The sequence below is a fragment of the Chondrus crispus genome, genomic scaffold (assembly GCF_000350225.1).
Source record: "Chondrus crispus Stackhouse genomic scaffold, scaffold_345, whole genome shotgun sequence".
Classification (NCBI taxonomy): Eukaryota; Rhodophyta; class Florideophyceae; order Gigartinales; family Gigartinaceae; genus Chondrus; species Chondrus crispus.
Window position 1 is genome coordinate 7,698 of NW_005179231.1, and position 19,847 is coordinate 27,544.

Consider the following 19,847-nt stretch of genomic DNA (forward strand, 5'->3'; position numbering starts at 1 on the left):
GTGCATCTGCTTCCATTCTGATTTTTCCACATGCATCTGAAACGACCGCTGAAACGATTTGTTTCGCCGTGTCCGATTGTTGCTCTTCACCTCTGAATAAACTTAATCTCTTTTGAACGGACATAGGGGTCTGAGCAGTCTTTTCAACATTAGAGGTTTTCTTGGTAGTGGGAGTGGAGACCGTTCCCTCCATTTCCGACACAACCCCCTTGGCCATCATGGAACTGTCCCAAGAGTATCGCGCCCATATGTCGACAATCTCTCCAAGTGTCTTGGGACAGTGTTGCTCCTCATTGGCCGGGAAAGGGTATGGATAGGGAATGTCCTTACGGTTGTCGTCTATATGGACTTTGTAAACCAGAACGAAGTATTGGGAACCTTTATTCCAGTCCCCGATGTCTGCATGGTCGAAAGTTCGGGGCGACATCTGGCCCTCGGCACCGAGGATGATATGCGCAGTTCCTACTCGAACTAGAGCACCGAACTCTTCATGCCCCTCCAGCGTTGCGTGACCTCGTTTGATTTTGAAGTCATGGGCAAAGAGGGTCACTTCTGCATCGGCTACAAGTCCCTTGGACTGGAGTTCTTCAAGGGAGCGAACTTTTTTTCCAGTTGCACGGCTAGAACCACGCACACGCCCACGCCCACAACCACGACCTCTTCGTTCCTTTCTAATTCCGCGCTTGGGTGTAGGCATGGTAAAAACCTTGATTTATCACTTGTGATACTTCGATGGGGACAGGAATGAATAGCAGTAAGAGGAGCGGAACAAAATTGCAGGCTTATGTAGAGAACGAAAAGACGTTGTGCGCGATAGTCAATGAGGTGTCTTAAACGGACGGCAAGAGAAGGATTAATCCAGTAAAGCAACCGCTTAGGTCTTCTAGGTTTCCACTTGAGGTTTCCACGCAATATTTCCACTTGAAGAGTACTCCAACCCACGGTGACGCGTCCCCTACGCGCAGAGGGGGCCAATTTCAGCACTGTTCCACCACCCAGACCCTTGGGTGATGGTGACAAGATCCGTTTTGGGTACCCCTGCAGCCAACTATTGTTGACTATCGGCGCAGTCCTCCGTCAATGAGAAAATGTCAATGTTCGAGTTTAGCGGCTAAAGCCACTGAATAGAGGACGACCTAGTAGAAGTTGTGTTCGATAAGAAGGAACAGGCGCAGCGCAAAACGCAGCGAGAGAAACGATAGACGGGTTTGAGACGCGTTCGGGACCTGGAAGCAAGAGAGACTGTAACTGTGGTCGGAAAGGGAGAGCAGACGCAGTGCAAGTACTCGGTATAGGCGCGCCGGTAGGGTGCGAAAAAGAAAGGTGCTAGAGAGGAAAAGGGTCGAGTGAGGTCAAAGGGGTACGAGGAGCAGGACGATTTTTGGACAGAAATGCGTCTACACAGGGGCGATTAAGCTATGGAGAGTCGCTCTACAGACCCAAAATCAACGGCCCGGGATGCCCCATGACAGATGACATGCCTGGCCATCCCCAGTGGAGCGCTGGGATGGTGTGCGGCCAAAAAAAACAGTCCAGTTTTTCGGACGCTCGACCCAGGCACCGGATGGGCACATCGATAGTCGATGTGAAAATCAAAAACTTTTTTTGCGCAATTTTTTGGACGATTTGATTTCCACATCGAGTGTCGATGTGCAAATCAAATCCTTTTTTTCGCAATTTTTTGGCCGATTTTACTTGCACATCGAGTGTCGATGTGCATATCAGGTGTCAGGGACGCGCGTCCACCAAGGTGGCTGCAGGCTCATGCTGACCGTGGTGTCACCTTCTACCTTTCAGACCGCTCGCGCTGCGTTTGGCGCTGCGCCGGTTCCTTCTTATCGACCACTACTTCTACTAGGTCGTCCTCTATTCAGTGGCTTTAGCCGCTAAACTCGAGCATTGACATTTTCTCATCGAGGGAGGACTGCGCCGATAGTCAACAATAGTTGGCTGCAGGGGTACCCAAAACGGATCTTGTCACCATCACCCAAGGGTCTGGGTGGTGGAAGAGTGCTGAAATTGGCCCCCTCCGCGCGTAGGGGACGCGTCACCGTGGGTTGGAGTACTCTTCAAGTGGAAATATTGCGTGGAAACCTCAAGTGGAAACCTAGAAGACCTAAGCGGTTGCTTTACTGGATTAATCCTTCTCTTGCCGTCCGTTTAAGACACCTCATCGACTATCGCGCACAACGTCTTTTCGTTATCTACATAAGCCTGCAATTTTGTCCCGCTCCTCTTACTGCTATTCATTCCTGTCCCCATCTAAGTATCACACGTGATAAACATGCCTACTCAAGCGAAAACGTCTTCCTTCGGGAAGCGCCTCAAAGCCATACAGGTAGTGCGAGCAGCCGTAATCCAGCAAACTGGGAACGTGGTACCGAAACTTGGAGATATCGCGGATTGGGTTGAGAATAACCTTGAGACCGATGCTGCAAAGAACTACTTACAATCTTTGGGAGCCGAAAATGTATCCGAGGCAGAGGTTCGCAAATCAAAAATGAATCAACGTCAAGTCGCACAAGTCTATGCAATCGTGCAGGCGCTTCTTGGTTGCGGGAGAGGCAATGATACTAGACCCTGGCAAATCTTCGAAATCATAAGCGACATTAACGGCGACAGCTTCAATGCTAGAGGTCTCCAGTGTACGTTTTTTAGCAACACGAGTTCCAAAAGGAATACTGTGAAAGAGCCACGATTCCTTACTTCGCCCGCAACTTCCTTCGAGGCAATGATGTTCCTAATGTATGTGGGAGTAGTTATGAACTGTCACACCAGGAAACAAGGATCACCATGTGCCAAGAGAAAGAAGGTATTGCAGACCTACAAGGTCAATAGGGAGACGTCACAGCGTATTGGCTTTGCTGTTCAGCAAGTTATTCGAGCATGAGATTGCAAGGCCAGATATATGGGATTCAAGAACTGCGAAGAAATGATATATCCTTACATCACCTTGACAAGTGACGACCGTGAGTTGTGCTTTACTGTGTTGAGTTCAGGCTTCGCCCACAAAAAACAGAAGGATACAATCACAGTCAACGCCGGGGCATTCTGTCCCCCTGATGAATGTTCCCCACAAGCATTTTGCGGCGTTCCAGTCGTGGATAATGCTCTCCGCGAGGCAGCAAAACTTGTTCTGAGTAATATCCGCTTCCTCGTGACATCGGATTACTTGTATGAAATGCCTTCCATGGCGAATTGGATGGCTTTGGACAGGTTCAAGAAAGTTCAGGAAACGATCCCTCCCATCATCGATGGTTATCCGAACGAAATGGTCAATCACGTGAAGAATTCCCTCCCACAACAAGACATAGAGATGGTTTCTTCTGTAAATTCCACTGAACAGGCGCGACAAGAAAACATCCTTGCAAGGAGCCTCGCAGTTGTGGCCAGGCGCAGGACTGCTTCTAAGTCCGTCTCACACACCGACTCTGTACAGGCGGTGCGGGAAAGTGAATCGGTGAGTAGTGCTCCAGACAGGTCAGAGTCCCGGGCAGGACGCTGGCCTGCACAATCACGGACTCTGTCAGTCACGCAGGAGTGTAAAGGTGAAGGCTGTGAGTGTCGAGAAGCTTTAAAGAATGTCTGCAGGGCAATGAACAAGTACGCAAGGACGTATAGCTGTACATTCCCAGAGCTATCGCAGGAGGATATCTCATCATGTTCCGAACAAATATTGGAAGGAGTACAGCTGGTGCTTTGTGACCCACCTTACAACTACCAAAGAGAGAACAATCTTCCGAATTCAACCCATGAAAACCTCAGCAAAAGTGAACATGACTGATTGTGTTCGTGAGATCAGTCAGATGCTCCGTGAGGGTGGACATGCGTTTGTGTTCTGCTCTGCATTGCAATTCAAACTCTGGTATGACGCCTTCGCATCGTGTACAGTTGCAGTCAGTTCTGATAATGAAGATGAACAAGATCAGGAAGAATCAAATCAAGGCGATGAGGAAGGGCGGTCAGGAACCGAAGACCCCCTAGAAGTGAATCTCCCTGCGGAGCGTCTCCGAATTTTCAGTGTGGATCCCTCACCAGTGCTTATAGACAGCATGCCGGGTCATTATTACACGAATGCTGCCATCAAAACGACGGCTTTCAGACGAATTTTCGAGATGGCTGTACATGTCACTAAGAAAGGACTCAATTGGAAGGACGCTTCCGCCCTGGTCAACTACGATAACTTCAACTTCGTCTCTTCCCGCCATCCGGCTTGGACTAACATAATCGACAACGTTCCGAGACTAGAAGAGGGAGAGAGGCTTAAGCACCCCGACGCCCCGAAGTCAAAGTTCGTCCCGTTGCGACCGGAGCAGAAACCTCTACGTCTTCTCATGGAAATCATTTCTCGCTTGACTCAACCGGGTGATTACGTTGTTGATATGTTCAGTGGAACCTTTTCAACTGGAGTGGCTTGTCTTTCGCTCAAAAAGCATCGGAGATTTGTGGGGTGTGAACGGGACCCAGCTGCCTGGCTTGCTGCGACAGAAAACTTGGAGCTGGTCTTTGCTCAGAGTGTTCTGAACCCATCTTCCGACATCAACATACCACAGTTGGAATCCGCAGCAGAGCTATTATTGGCGCATAATCCGGCGTTTACAAGGGCCGCTGAAAAGGGCTCAGATTGGAAGCCTGCAAGAGGATGTCCTTACTTTCAACAAGTTCCGGAGCACATTTTGAAGTTCCTAGCCACTAAGTTACAAGCACTAAATATGGTGCAAGAGTGCAAAGAAAAGCCTTTATCAGAGTGGGCGAGAGAATATATCGGAGGCACTCAAACAGTTCACTGCGAATATATCATTTTATATGAGAGTATGGTTCTCGGTTTCATTGAGGCTCCTTCAAAGCACTGGAATGATGGCTCTCTTGGTGTTTTTACGACCAGAACTGTTCGGAGGGGAGAGGTTATATGCCCTGTTTATGGAACAATCGTTTATAGGGACTTAACAAAACAAAGTCAGTCTGCAAAACAATACGGTGCAAACGGTGTACTTGGGTGTACACCTGAAAGGTTCTGCAACTGTTCATATCCGATTGAAGTGAGCAAGAGTTTTCGGGGCGTGAGAGAGGTTTACATTGTTCCTGCACAGTTCGGCGTCGCAAGAAGGATCAGACTGGCTACGGGGACTAGAGAGGTGGAGGGACACGGACTTCGGAAGGCGGGGACACCGAATGTGTCCCTTTGCTACAAGCCGACAAAGGTAGCTGACCTGAATTTTGTTTGCGGCCATGATACAGTTTTATATGTCGCAACCACGGATAAAGAGGCCGGCGCAGAACTTCTAGTCAGCGTATAGAATTATTCCGAGTTGTGTGGTAGTGCTAAAAGCTGTTGAATAATGACCAGAGTTTTTGTTCCGCACATATACTTATGCTCGACGTGGCTGATACCCTTCCTTTCGCCCCTACACCTGATAAATTCCACCGTCTGGGAGACTCCTGTGTTGTACTGCTGAGTTTGATGTGGATATGAGACACATATGATCGTCGCTTTCTTCGCTCTCCTGTTCGCAGTAGTGCATAACTAATGCGTTTCGAACGTAGCTTTCAAGCTCAACCAGCGCTCTTCTTTCGTTTCGTTGTTTTATTAACACGCGGTATCCATCTTCCTCTGCTTCGCACTCCTTCACTGCCAAATATCGTATTGTTTCCTGACTTTCTTTCCCACGAGCGTCCAGAATCTGGACTTGAAATACGGCTATCACCATCCAGAACCTTCTATCTTGATCATGCTCAGAATCTTTGTTCTCATGAAGGGTGAATGTGAGATCAGGATCCGCCGTCGAAACTACACAAGCCTGCAGGGCTTGAATCACGCTACCATAGGATATAGTTGCCAGAACGGATTTTTGGTCCCTCTTTTGCCCGTCTGTTACTTTGCACCACTTCGCAGTTCCATATGTATGTACAGTTACGGAATTTCTATGCCTCGCCCGGCCACTTCTAAGACATATCTTGTGTTTCCATAAATGCTCTAAAAGCTCCCTTGCTTTCAACAGAAATGCAAGGTCAGATGATTGGAACATTTCTGAATATTGACCTCCGTCCGCAGTGTTTCCTAGGTTCATAATTCTTGACTTCTCTACGCGCCAGTCCTTCCTACTGAGAGACGATGATAAAAGTCCTTTCCGATGGAATCGAAGGTTCTGCAGAACAGGAGTTGGGAAGCAGTCCTGAAGCTTTTGTAGTAATCTTCCGGCATCCTGCAGCCCAGAACTGTCGTAGCCCAAGAGATTCAAAACCGACTTCGCTGACTCAAAGCTCCATCCGTTCTCACTGGTGCCAATGCCTTCAGTCTCAATTGCCAGACGAGTCTTCCAGTCGTTGGCAAGACGATGTTCCATAGCCTGTAATTGTGAGTTTTTCATATTGGATTGAGCCACCCCTCTCTTCAATGGCTGATGAGCGCTTTCAAACAATAATTCTTGTATGTGTCTTACGCTACCGAACAGTGGCAATGTATGTGTGAAGAACTCCAACAGTCTGTGAAGGTTTGGTTTGTCCAAATGAGTGGAGGCAAAGCTGTTTGTGCGACACAGCTTATCTACTCGAGATAGGTAACGAAGTGCCATATTCCAAATCTCCAGGAGTCTTTTGGTTCGTCCTTCTTCATTGTGTGTGTCTATTGACCTCTTACTGTAGCATAAACACCCCCAACGGGGAGGGGTGTATGCACAGCTCGACGTAGACCCCGTCCGAACGGGAAGACGGGGGTGAAGCGGGACACCAGCTAACGGCACCGGGCAGCAGGCCCGCGTAGCGTGGTAGAGCGGGAACGGGGAGGACGCCGGTACGCGCGAGCGGTTCGACGCCTCGACGCCCCGGCGCGGTACTGGGTAACGATCCAGTACCGACGGGCGGAGGCGGAGCCCACTCGTGGGCGTACCGCGCGCGTCCTCAACCCGCGCTCGGTGCCGCTCTAAGGTAGTTAGCGAACGCTACCTTAGAATAAGCGGGAAGTCGGACCTTGACGGTCGGTGGGTGACAAGTCCGTGCTTGTCCTACTCCACTGCCGCCGGTCCGCTCCATATTTAATGTACATAATAACCTATCATAATAGTACAGTACCGATGTACTGTAGCGACGTACTGTAGCGGTTGGTCGACACTGTAATACTGTCAGCCATCGGGGCTGACAGTACACGTGTGTATGCGCGCTCTTCGGTCCCGCGCGTACACGTGTACACGTGCGCCCCCTGTACTTGGGGTTACACGTGGTGGTACTGTAGAGCATCGAGCTCTACAGTAACCGATCCGATTCTGAGTTGATCTAATCTAAAATAAAGCCCCAGGGGGGGGTTATACTACACTTACCATCTATTCTTGATTCCGGAAAGTACTGCGCCCTGCTCACGAGAGAGATAAACAGGTCGAGGAAGTTGAGAGCTTCATCGATAGTAGCACAGTTTCCGCTCACTCCCTCGCCAGTGATTTTGTGCACGTACCAAGTACACTTCATCGCTCGTGGTGCTACCAAGAGCAGGCAGTACATAGACGATATCGTCATTGAATGTAGCACATGCTTGTCATGGTTGATTAGGCTCTCCTGATATACGAGATGTCTATCCTTCAAAGCCACTTTGGCAATCGCCTCAGCATCTCTGCGTACATCTTTTGGTAGCAATGTTATACAGAGATTCATGATGTTGCGACCAATCCCGAGGAAAAGATGATCGGGAGCCACAACGCATGAGCGATACAAATCGAAAACAGAAGGAACAACCGGTTTCCTACTGCCAAGTACACGAGGTACACGAGCGCGAACGTGTTGTAGTTTTGCAGAGAGTTGATGAAATGCCTGCAAACTTGTCTCAAACGTATCTGCGTCATCCATTCCGAGGGCTTTCAACTCTTGCCTGGATAACTTGGATCTCCTCAATGCAGTAGCCCGGTTCTCATCTCTCGCGAAAGATGGATGGTCGGAATGGATGCGAGTTGTGTAACAATACTTGCTTCCTTGAAATCCAGACTTGTCGTACCTTCCATAGCTGCATAAGTGACATGGAACATTGGAGCACTGCCCTAGTACGTCCAAAGTGTGGGAGACTGCAGGATAGTCCCCGACGTACCCGACGACATCGAGAAAAAGAACAACCTTCTCTCCTTCTGCGGTAGTCATCTCAAATCCCTTTTCTGTCCCCTCAATGATATCATCAATAACTGCCGCCAGTGCCTCGTTTGTAGATACTCCTGGAGGAGTTAACCGGATGGGTCTGATGGCTCCGGCTCCGTTGCGGTTCTCCGGAGCCATACCTATTGGCAGCATGTATACACCACCCATGCTTCCCTTCTTTCGAATGTACGGCGTAAATCCATCAGAGTACAGAAACATTCTGTACACAACGTCTGCTTCCATCTTCAAGACGTCCACTGCTCTCCGCATCGACGCGATGGCCCTTGTCCATCGGATTATCATCCGCAGATACTCGTTTCACTACGATTTTGTCAAACATCTGGTTGTAAACCCCCCTATTCGTGCCAGTGAGATTCGAAACATTTCTTTCAGAAGATACAACCAAGCTGGTGACGTAGTCGTCATCACAGTTATGTCTTCTCCACATCCTATACACAGGGAAGGGTGTTCGCGTGGGTTCTTCCGAATCTTCGGCATCTGGCTGTCCTGGAAGTGCAAGTTCGACGACCATGTCACTGGGAAGGAATGCCCGAGATTCTGGTCTCTTCATCTTCATCCTTTTGGTATGCTTTGAATTGGACTGCTCCTGCGGTTCTGTCCAGTTCGGATCATCGTAAACAAAGAAGGAAGAAACAACTGCATCAAAGCTCATGTTTGTTGAGGACGTTACTGCAAACTGGGCTTGCATCAATCTGCCCTTACCGCGTCACTTGTTTCGAACGTGATGTTAAGAAGGAGCCCTTTTCGAAGTTGCACCGTCAAACCATCTTCGGTTGGAATCCGATAAACAGATAGACTCCCAGCCCTATCCTGTATTATTGGAGTGTCCTCAATATCCAAGAACCTTGGTACCTCGCTTGACGGATCCATATCATGCCGTCTTCCTTGCACCATCTCCCGCAATCTTGCTGTCGAAAAGTCAAGTTTGGCCCAGTCACTAGGCCTTACAATCATGGTAGGAGCGCTGTCCTGTGAGGAATACTTTCCAACGCCAGCCTTCGACCCAGACTTCGAGAATTCCACAGTAAACATTTCTACACGACAAGGAACGAAGAAGTTGGATTTCACAAATGGACGAACACGTCTCTTCAGAGTAGATGTACTTGGCAGTTTGAGAGTGAGCTGCCTTTCAATCGGTCTCCAGTTCCTAAAGTTAGCAAGTGTCTGATACGCAGTCTCGCTGAGACGTGTGCTCCCAGTTGCTGTTATCAGTGATGCAATATTTGTCCAGGTCAATCGAATTCCACCAGAAGCACCGTCGAACATGCTGTCTATCAGCTCTTCGCACCCTTCAGCTTCGTAGACAACGTCCTGCTCAACGCTCAATCCAATGTCTAATCCAGAAATTCGTTCGCTTTCTTCACAACGGAGCGTGTCATTTCGTTCGGAGTGAGGACTTATTGGAAGTGCCTCCACGACGTCATGCATCACGCCTTGTTTTCTTGGAGGTCGCTTAAAAGCCCTTCTTTCAAAAGGGAAGCATAAGATTCTGATTGACGGTCTAGTAACTTGAATCCATCCCCTGGACGTTTTGCTGGCTTTGTAGACAGTTGCCTACATGGCCTTGCTCTTTTTCGATGTCTTTCAAGCTGAGGTTCAGAAGAAGATGGTGCGTGCCCATCCGAAGTAGTCCCTTGTGATGCAACATCTTCGGAACGCTTCGCATAAGGTCCGCGTTTTTTAAGAACCCAACGCCTCTTGCTTTAACGCCCCATCTGTGACGGTTTCGACCAGGTTTGCCACTGGAAGTGGGGCTGCAGTAAAGTTTGGCATGGACCTCGGCATTAACAAGACTTCAGCAAGCTTACTGCTCTACAGACGAAAGAAGGTCTTTTATTACATTTGGCGATGCATACGGTTGTACCGTTAATATTAAAGCTTGGTTCAATGAATAGAAACGGTAAGAATGAGATGCTCCTACTCGCATTCTGATGTGATACCGCACGAAAAAAGCTCAATGGATGGCTGTCATTAAGGGCAACCATGCCATACCGAATTCGGTAATTTCAAATTGAGATTTCAGAACCTATATTCTGCTATTGACACGTGCCCATGAAAATGTAACTGATTTTCACTCAGATGCCCTGCTCGAACTCAGAAAAGGCAGTAGTTTGATATATCAAACTACCGCCTACTGCATATATAGTTCCAGGGCCAGATCCAACTCTCTGCACGCCCCTCGTCCGCAGTCCTGACCCACCACAAATCTTCTTTTCTGGCAGTTTCATTTCCGCGAGTTTCGTGTTCGGTTGAAATCTTATGCACAGTAAGTGACGCCACTTCTGCCACAATCCTGACCCACCGCGAATCCTCTTTTCTGGCAGTTTCATTTCCGCGAGTTGCGTGTTCGGTTGAAATCTCATGCACAGTAAGTGACGCCACTTCTGCCACAATCCTGACCCACCGCCAATCCTCTTTTCTGACAGTTTCATTTCCGCGAGTTGCGTGTTCGGTTGAAATCTCATGTGGAGACACGAGTGCGCTGCACACGTTGGGTAAGTGAGCGCTTTCTCTAGGCAATACCGTTTTGCGATTAGCTACAAAGCTTTAACGTACGTTCGCACATTCTCTAACACATTCAAAGGGTCGAAGGACTGTTCTGACCAATCCTCACAGCGTTCCTTGTCTCACTGCAGGTCAACCCGCCCATCGTCTAACTCAGGATCAAGTAAGCCATCAGTACATGTACTGTGACCGTACCTGACCTCTCCTGTTATGTTTCTTGGCGTTGATTATTGTATTTAACGGAAGCGCAATGAACCACTGCCGCGGTATTTCGGTATTTGGACGGGGTAGATGTAGTGTATGTAGCCGTAACAATACTCTTTGGTTGCTACAAATAAATGTGATGTGAACGCCGCTAGAACTGCTATCGGTTTCATCCTTCGGGATGGGACCGTTTCTGGACCAGCGGGGTGACATCACCTTTGCAAGAAAGGCACTGGACTAACATTTCATTGACTGAGAGTAGGTCGCGGCATTACGTCTAGTGCTGCATTGGGGCTGCGAATGGACACATGTTGTCATTGCCCTGGAGCAGCAAAACATAGTCGTCGGTGGCTGCGCAGATGCAGCGGTGATCACCGTCTCATCATTACCTCAATGTAACAAAGTTTGGCCCTGCAAGACCTACTCCGTGTGCAGCTCCAGCCAACCATCTACCGCCACGGGCCAGGTAGAGCCGCTGTGCCATAACTATGCTGCTTTCTAGCCAATGGCGTCATTGGTAAAAAATGTGCAAAATCGCGACATGAAATCAGCAAGCGTTGCTACATTTATGACACATTTTTTGCTGGCCCGGACCAAAATATTTGCGCAAATTTTTTATTGCCTCAGATAGGCTGATTTGACCTTCCTGTGTCCGTGTAGGCATGGGAATCCAGTGCCTTTTTCGGCATGACTACAACAAAGCGGTGACGATTGCGGCGTATCTCGCAAGACAACTCGGCGGAGTATTGAACCGTCTGTCTGGCTTCGAACCGTTGCCTCAGTTTGGCGCGTTCCAGAGATGAATCTCACCGACCGCTGATACCCCCTTGCTCGAAGCACAAGTGATGCCAAATGCTTCTCAGTATTTGGTGGCACCGGTTTGGCACACTCAATTGCTGCAATTTGTCGCTTCAAGAAGCGTGACCTTTGCGTTAGCAGTATTGTGGATATCATTTTCTGCGGCTCTACAGATCTCATGTTATTTCAGATAGCTGATGCCATCTCACTCTCTGCCCCTTGCGAAGAGGTCGTCAAATCCTCTAGTTTTGAAAATGCCCTGTACAGTTCTGAGTCTTGAAACCGTGCCAGATAGTCCCGTTGAACATCTGAGTATCCAGCTTTGATCATCATTACTGCCTGCCTGTCTGGGGCGTATACAGCGTTTTCATACATCTGTAGACCGCTAGTTTTATTTGCACCAAGTCTCGTTGCCAGGTTTTTCTTGACGTGCAGAGGGTCCAAAAACAAGTTTGCGCTCTTCATGCATTTTCGAAATGCGGAATCGATCGCCTTCTCTTGGTCCACAATTGTGGTTCTCCTTTCGACATCGAAGCCTGGGATCTTTGAGCAGGTTTCGAATACCAGACTCCACGTTTCTAAGCACTCCGCGCCAACATGATGTGCAAATACAATTGGAACTAGATGACTGTTACAGTCGTACGCAAGGACCTCGAATGTCGTTCCATAGCTTTGTGGTCCCACCCCGTCGCAGTGTGCTGCGTCGGCAGTCGTGGTAGCACGACCAGTGCGGCAAATATGCTCGGCGATGGAGGGGACAAACACAAACCCCCCGTAATAACGCGTATTGTCGTTAATGTCGCTCAAATCCACCGTGTCGGCTTGAAAAGAAGCTTCTTTTGGCAGCGATCTCGCCTTTCGGCATTGTCTGAATATATGTTTGGCTGATTTGATGCGCTGCGCTTTCATCTCGAGCCCATCCATGATAATAAGCTCTACGTGATGTATGCAATCCTTCAATAATTGAGCATAGCCTTCTAAAGAGGCCATATTCACAGCCCTCGATATACAAAGATGGCGAAGGAGCTCTTTGCGGATGGTCCTGTAATGCGTGTACGGTGGTTGTCGACAATAGATACCCTTGCTTTTTACAAGGGCAGCTATGGTCTTGCTGTTGATATTAGGTTCACACGATGCCTCTTCTAGTATGCAACGCGCTACCTGCTGTGCAGTATATGCAGGAGCACATGCTTTGTTGTGATTTATCCGCCGGTTGGTCGGGCTTGCTCCAGGGGCCGGCACTACCTGTCCGAAACACTCGTTTGCGTGTTTGAGGTACTTGTTAAGTTTCCAAAAACCACTCCGTGGTTGGAGATCGAACACGAACGTCGCGTGGCAGGTCTTAACTCGGCACCGCATGACCACCTGAACTAGAGTTTGGTGGGTATTTATACCGTTTTGCACGCCCAAATCAGCTGTCTGTGCCCTCAAAAGTTGCTCGCATTTCCAGCGAGCGCTGAGACGCATTCCCAAGACTGGTAAAATCGACTTCACCGGGCGCGGCTTCCATGTGCGAGCAGCAACGCTATCTCCCTGTAGTGCCACCCGTGCGCGGTCCAAGCATCGCTTCTTGGACTGGTACTTTTGCTGGCGCCGCCTTTCATTCTTACTTACAATATCGTAGTCTTCGGCATGGTTGTTATCCTGTGATGTGGCACTCTCATCGTCATCTTGATTTTCAATGTCGACATCTATATAGTCGGCTATGTAATCTGCCGGATTGAAATCTGTGTTGAATCCTTCCTCGGCCTCTCCATTTGAGGAGTTCAATTCATCATCGCTCAACTCTTCAGTACTAGAATAAATGTCGCCTCCATGTTGACTGAAAGAGTCAGCAGGCATACCCCGCGCTGCCCTCTCCTTGCGAAGCTGTTCTGCTCGCTCGGCCATATCTTTATCCTCTCGGGCCTGTTTATCACAGTCAACGTCAGCATCAGCGTGCGTATCTATCTCCTCGTCTTCCGAATTTTCGTCCTCTGACTGGAAAGAGGGGTCATCTGCCTGATCACGGGGCACGTCATCCTTAGAATTGCTTGGTGTGGAATCGCTACGCACGCGCTGGTTGACCTCGTTCATTTCTTCGCGATACATTTTTTCTTGTTCTTCACGATGTAGGGATTCCTCGGCACGTGTTTGCGAAATTGTGTACTTTAAATTGGATTGGATATGAAACTGAGGGGCCGGACCATGCATAAGTTCATGGAATTCGTGTTCTTTCTTCACAATTTCCCGACATCGTGACAGTACCACCATGCACCTTGACAGCTGCCTCATGCATTCTTCACGTTCCGCCATAGCCTCCAGCCCGTTCGCACGGGCAACATGGTGGTCCGGATGGACCATGACGGCTAGTTTGTGGTAGCTGCGTCGAATGGCTTTGAAAGAAGTTCCAACGCAGAACACGTCGCTAATTAGTGTACAATCTCTCTCCACCGTGCTGAAGTGCCGCAGCGCTAGCTGCAGAGTAGATGGGAACAATCTTTTTGGCTGCATAACTGAAATACGGAAAGATATCTGGTTTCCCTTGGTAACCGTACGGTTGGAGAGCTGAAAGAGTACGAACGGGATGGGGACAAAGGAAATCTGGGTCAAATAGGTGGGGGAATTTCCATCCCGTTTCAATGAATTTTTCGCATGTTCCGTGTGGTATAACCCCAAACGGAAATTAGATTAGGATCGGATCAGGGACAGTAAGGCAACGAGCCTTACAGCCATGCGCGCACACACGAGTCCTCCTCGTGTACGGGACGCGTACTACACGTGGAATGTCATCCCCGCCGGCTGACAGCGTTACAGTGTCGGTAGACCGGCACTACTGTAGAGTTATGATAGACTACAATGTACATTAAATATGAGCGGACCGCCGGCGGTGGAGGACGACAAGCACGGACTTGTGAAGGATCCTCCACCTTGGTCCGCCCGCTTACTTTTAGGTACTTCCGTCCGTTTTACCTAGGAGTTGCACCGCGCGCGGGTTGAGGACGCGCGTAGCACGCCCACGAGCCGGCTCCACCTCCGCCCGTCGGTACTGGATCGTCACCCAGTACCGCTTCGGGGCGTCGAGGCGTAGAACCGCTCGCGCGTGCGCGCGTCCTCCCCGATCCCGTTCTACCACCGCTACCTCGAGCCCGTGCTCGGTACCGTGGGTGGGCCGTGCTTCTGTCTTCCCGCCGATCGGGGTCTTTCCGAACTGTCAGTACTCACCCCCCCTCGTCGTTGGGAGTGATTATACTACATTCCGATCAGGAGGGGGACATGGGAAAAAGTTTCGTTTAAGGGGGTGACTTCTCGTCTCGGACACAGTTTAGGGGGGGAATCGGTCATTCCCCCCCCTTTATCGAAACAAAATGCACCTGTCTCCTGTATCGATACAATATCATGTGACCCCCCCTGACACCGAAAGATTTTGACCATGTCCCCAACTGATTGCAGCATTAAGCCAAAATGTCCAAGTCCCTTGAAGGCACCTAGAATGCACGGTATTTAGGAGGGTCTTTCTAATGCTCTGACAGACAGGAAAAATCCTCATGATCAAAAACGTCCGTCCAGTATACACTAGTGTCTAGGTGACAAATGGCCTCATATGAGGCCAGTTTTTAGGCGGGCTTTTGCAATTCGAATAATTGTAGAAATTTATCGCTACTGTAGTGAAAAGCTTACGACTAGAGTACTAAACGTTGGCAAACCAGAAAACATTCAATTCCGTATCTCAGTCTTCCCTAATCCACGCTTTCGTCTTCCTCTTCCCAAAATTTCTTCAAAATGGTGAGCGTCAATGATCCTCGAATTATTGCAGGTAACCGCGTCCACACTCGTGCAAGACTGCTCACAGCTCAGAGTAAATGTCGTCGCATGTATGGAGCCTCCTGGAAGATCAAGTTGGTCACGGGAACTGTCATTAGCATGAAAACTGACAAAGTGAAGGGTCGCAGTGTCACTTCAGTCAGGGCTAAATGGGAATTATCAGATGGCGTCAGGGAAGTCACGCTTCGCATAGCTAACATCAAGGCTGGTGAAGTGATGGACCTGATCGATGACGGTCCTGAAGATCATATCCATCAAGAAACTGAACATTATGCGCAACCGGAGCCTACAGAGGACCGCGTGACGCCACTGGAAGGAGCACTCAGCCCGAGTACGAGAATCTCCGAGAGTGACGAAATGGATTCCCAAGATGGCCTCATGAATGTCCACGGCCGGGCCTGGAAGCGTGAGGAAGTCACGATGCATTTAAATGGTATGATACCGCCGAGAAGATGGAAGGTGATTGGACCGATTGATGAGATTATATCCCGTGGTCACAGTCCATCTCAAATGCATCCCATGGACTACTTCATGTGGATGTTCCCACAGGAGCACTTGGCATTAATGGTTTCCTACACCAACGATGCAATGGAATCAAGGGGACTTCGCTCGACTACAAGAGGTGAAATTTTGAAGTTTTTCGGGGTGCTAATCCTTATGACTCGGATTGAATTCAGCACCAGAAGGTCTCTTTGGAGCTCACAGGAAACCAGCAAATATCTCCCGCAACCTCAATTCGGAAACATCATCTCCCGCAGAAGATTCGAGGAGCTTCGTTAGAATGTCACGTTCAGCTTTCCAGCTGACTCAAATGACAGATGGGGTATGATCAGGGACTTCATGGTCGCAATCAATGATCACAGAGCATCACATGTGATTCCATCACAGAACATCTGCGTTGATGAGAGTATGTCACGCTGGTATGGACTTGGAGGAGATTGGATTGAAACCGGTCTTCCTCATTATGTGGCCATGGACCGAAAACCCGAGAATGGCTGTGAGTTGAAGACTGCTGCATGTGGAAAAAGTGGAATCATAATAAGAATTGAGAACGTTGTCTCAGCTGAGGAGACTTCTTTAAAGGATTTTGAAAGTGACCACTTACACGGAACGGCAGTGACTTTGAGGTTGTTACAGCCATGGTTTCACACCAATCGTGTTGTCTGCGCGGATTCGTACTTTGCTTCTGTCCACACGGCTGAATCACTTTATGAGAAAGGTCTTAGATTCACAGGTGTAGTGAAGACATCTACCAAGAAATATCCGATGAAATATCTATCTCATCTGGAGATTGCTGAAAAGGGAGAGCACGTCACACTAGTTTCGAAGCCGGTGGCCGGGCCTCATCTCATGGCAGTGATGTGGGTGGACCGAGACCGCAGATACTTTATTAGTTCTGTAGGAACATCCAACGAAGGAACTCCAATCTACCGCGAGAGATGGCGTACACGTCATGGCGTGACAAGAAAAGAGGAATTGTCTATCCGTATTCCCTCAGTCTGTGAGCAGTATTATGAAACTTGCTCTCAGATTGACCGCCACAACAGATCTCGTACGGGTGATCTCGGCTTGGAAAAGAAGTTCGAAGTCAAGGAGTGGTCTATGCGTGTCAACACTTCTTTATTGGCCATTTTCATTGTGGATGCATGGAAACTGTATGCAGGTGCAAAAGGAGATGGTTCTAAGATGTCTCCAAATCAGTTTTATTGTGAGCTTGCTGACCAGTTGATTGATAACAAGTATGATCGTATATCGTTACGTCAGCGAGAATCAGACAGTGCTGTTGAAGATGAAGATGTTGGGTTTGGCAGTGGAATTGGTACTCACCTAACTCCAACCACTCGCAAGCGGAAAAAAGCATCCGGCGAGGATACTTGTGCTCTTTATCAATCCAGATGCAATATTTGCAAAGGTACAAAAAAGTCAAAGTTTATTTGCTCAGCCTGCAAGGTATATTTTGACAAAGAAGTATACCTTTGTCATCACCAGACTGGGCGTGACTGTTTTAGGAAGCATGTCGACGAACGAGACGATCTTACTCACAAAGGTAAGTACTACTAGTGCTTGAGGCGTTCTCGGCCATTAAAACTGACTAAATGGGTCAGCATTTGAGTAAAATAGAGCAAAAAGAGATAAAAAACTCCTTTTGCCCCCTATGGTTCTATCCTGCGTCTAAAGACTTGCTTGGAAGACCTGCAGCCGTGTCGGAATGCCCCTTTATGAGATGTCACCGTATTCAATCTCATGTTCGAGTGGGCGCTATAAAGCGTCCTGGGCTGCAGGTCACGAACAAGAACGATCGAGATCCCCGAAGGGATTTTTCGACCACTAAAGTGCTCAGCGAGGAGTTGAACCCCGGCCTCTAAGACTCAGCGATCCTTGTAGACCACTGAGCTGGCTTGTCAGTTACTAACTAGTCGTTTATAGTTGTCTTTATAGTCGTTCAAAGTTCTACTTCGTAAAAATTGTGCTCCTTTTGTTCTACACTTGCGAAAATCTTAAATTTTGTTTAAATTTTACTGTAGAGCATTTGACCTCATATGAGGTCAAGGGTGACCTCATATGAGGCAAATTGCCGGTCGTCTAGACACTAGCCTCGTGAGAGTGGCTGCAGTGCTTGTTTTCGACCAGGACCGCAACAATTCCTCGCATCATCACTTCATCAACTATTTCATCTTTGGACCACACGCGAACGTCCCTTTCCCTGCCTACACTGACGATTTTCTCCAGAGCCTTCCTTCTCTCTCCACAGCCAGCAGCCGCTCCCGTAAATCCCATCTACCCCACCTTGACCGTGTTCTTTTGCGCAAGTATCCCTTCACTTCACGGTACACGATTGACAAAGACGAGTCAATACAGTGAGGGTGTGTCTTAACAGGCTGGTTTTTGCTTGCCTTGCCCGGTTTTGCCAGGAATACTTTAAAATTTTTAACAAATACCCAATGCTCCTGGCGCCGTCCAGCTGACCAGCTGACAGAGTCTGACGGATGTCCGTCATTTCACACACAAATTGTTGACTCTCAGAGGCCGCTTCATGAGAATTCTGTTTTCTGGGGGTCATTTGCACCGTGCCGATGGTGTTTTCCACCGTGACAAATTGGCCACGGTAGAAATAACTGGTCCTCAAAGTCACGGCTAGCAGTAATATTTTCGAAGATTTGAAGATTGGGAACAGCAATGCGCAACATTTCGATATGACAGAAACTACTGCCGACAGCGACGACACATGTACAACGAAATTTAAAACGTGAAAATAGGGTTTTGATGCTAAACGTCCGGAAAATCTTACCAACAGCCGTTTTCACCGTGGTCGAGATCGTCACGGTGAAAACCGCATTTTGACCATCGTGAAAAGGACCCGAAAATATGAATTCTCATGAAGCGGCCTCTCTCAAGAGTCAACAATTTGTGTGTGAATCACAAAACAGTCAACAAAAGAGCACTTCGAGAACTTCTAACCCTCCCCCGCGGCTACCTCGCGCATACCCTCGTCGATAACCTCGAGCAGCTCCGCCAGCACGCCGGGCGCGGCGCACACCATACTATCGCCCTCGATGTCAAACGCGCCGCCGCGCACGTCCGTGAGGCGCGCGCCGGCCTCCTCCGCGATGAGCGCGCCAGCGCAATAGTCCCACACCTTCCACGCGTCGCCGCGGCCGACGCCGCAGTACACGGCGTCCACCCTGCCCATGCCGACGTAACACATGTCCAGCGAGCCGCTGCCGATCTGCCGCACGCCGCGCACGCCGCGCCGCAGCAGCGCCCCGTTCACCGCCAGCATCGCCGCCACGCCCTCGCCGCGCTCGTACCCCCACTCGCTCACCACCAGGGCCTCGCCCAGCGCGCGCGCCGCGCCGACCCGCATCGGCCGGTCGTTGACCACCGCCCCGCGCCCGCGCACCGCCGAAAACACCTCCCCCAGCTCCGGCGCGTACACCACGCCGACCCGCACACGCCCGTCGCGCACCACCCCGATGGACACCCCCCACGCGAGCAGCCCGTGCACAAAGTTGGTCGTCCCGTCCACCGCGTCCACCACCCACGTCGTGCCGCCGCCCAGCCGCGTGCCCTCGCCGCCCTCCTCGCCCAACAACGCGTGCGACGGGAAGGCCGCGCGCACCCCCGCGAACACCGCCGCCTGCGCCGCCTCGTCCGCCCGCGTCACAAGGTCCGTCTCCCCGCTCTTCTGCCGCACGTCCAGTGCCGCCCGTCTTTTGGTTGGGTTGTGCATGGCGCCGGACAGCTTAGTGACGTAGAAGTTTATGTCGGGGCGGGTGCAGTCTTTTATGTAGCGCAGTTCGCCCACGATTTTTTGGAACGTTTCTGCGAAGTGTGGAACTGGCCTGTCATCGAAGGATGCTGAGTGGTATTTGACTACGCTGGCGTGGGGTGTGTCTCTACCA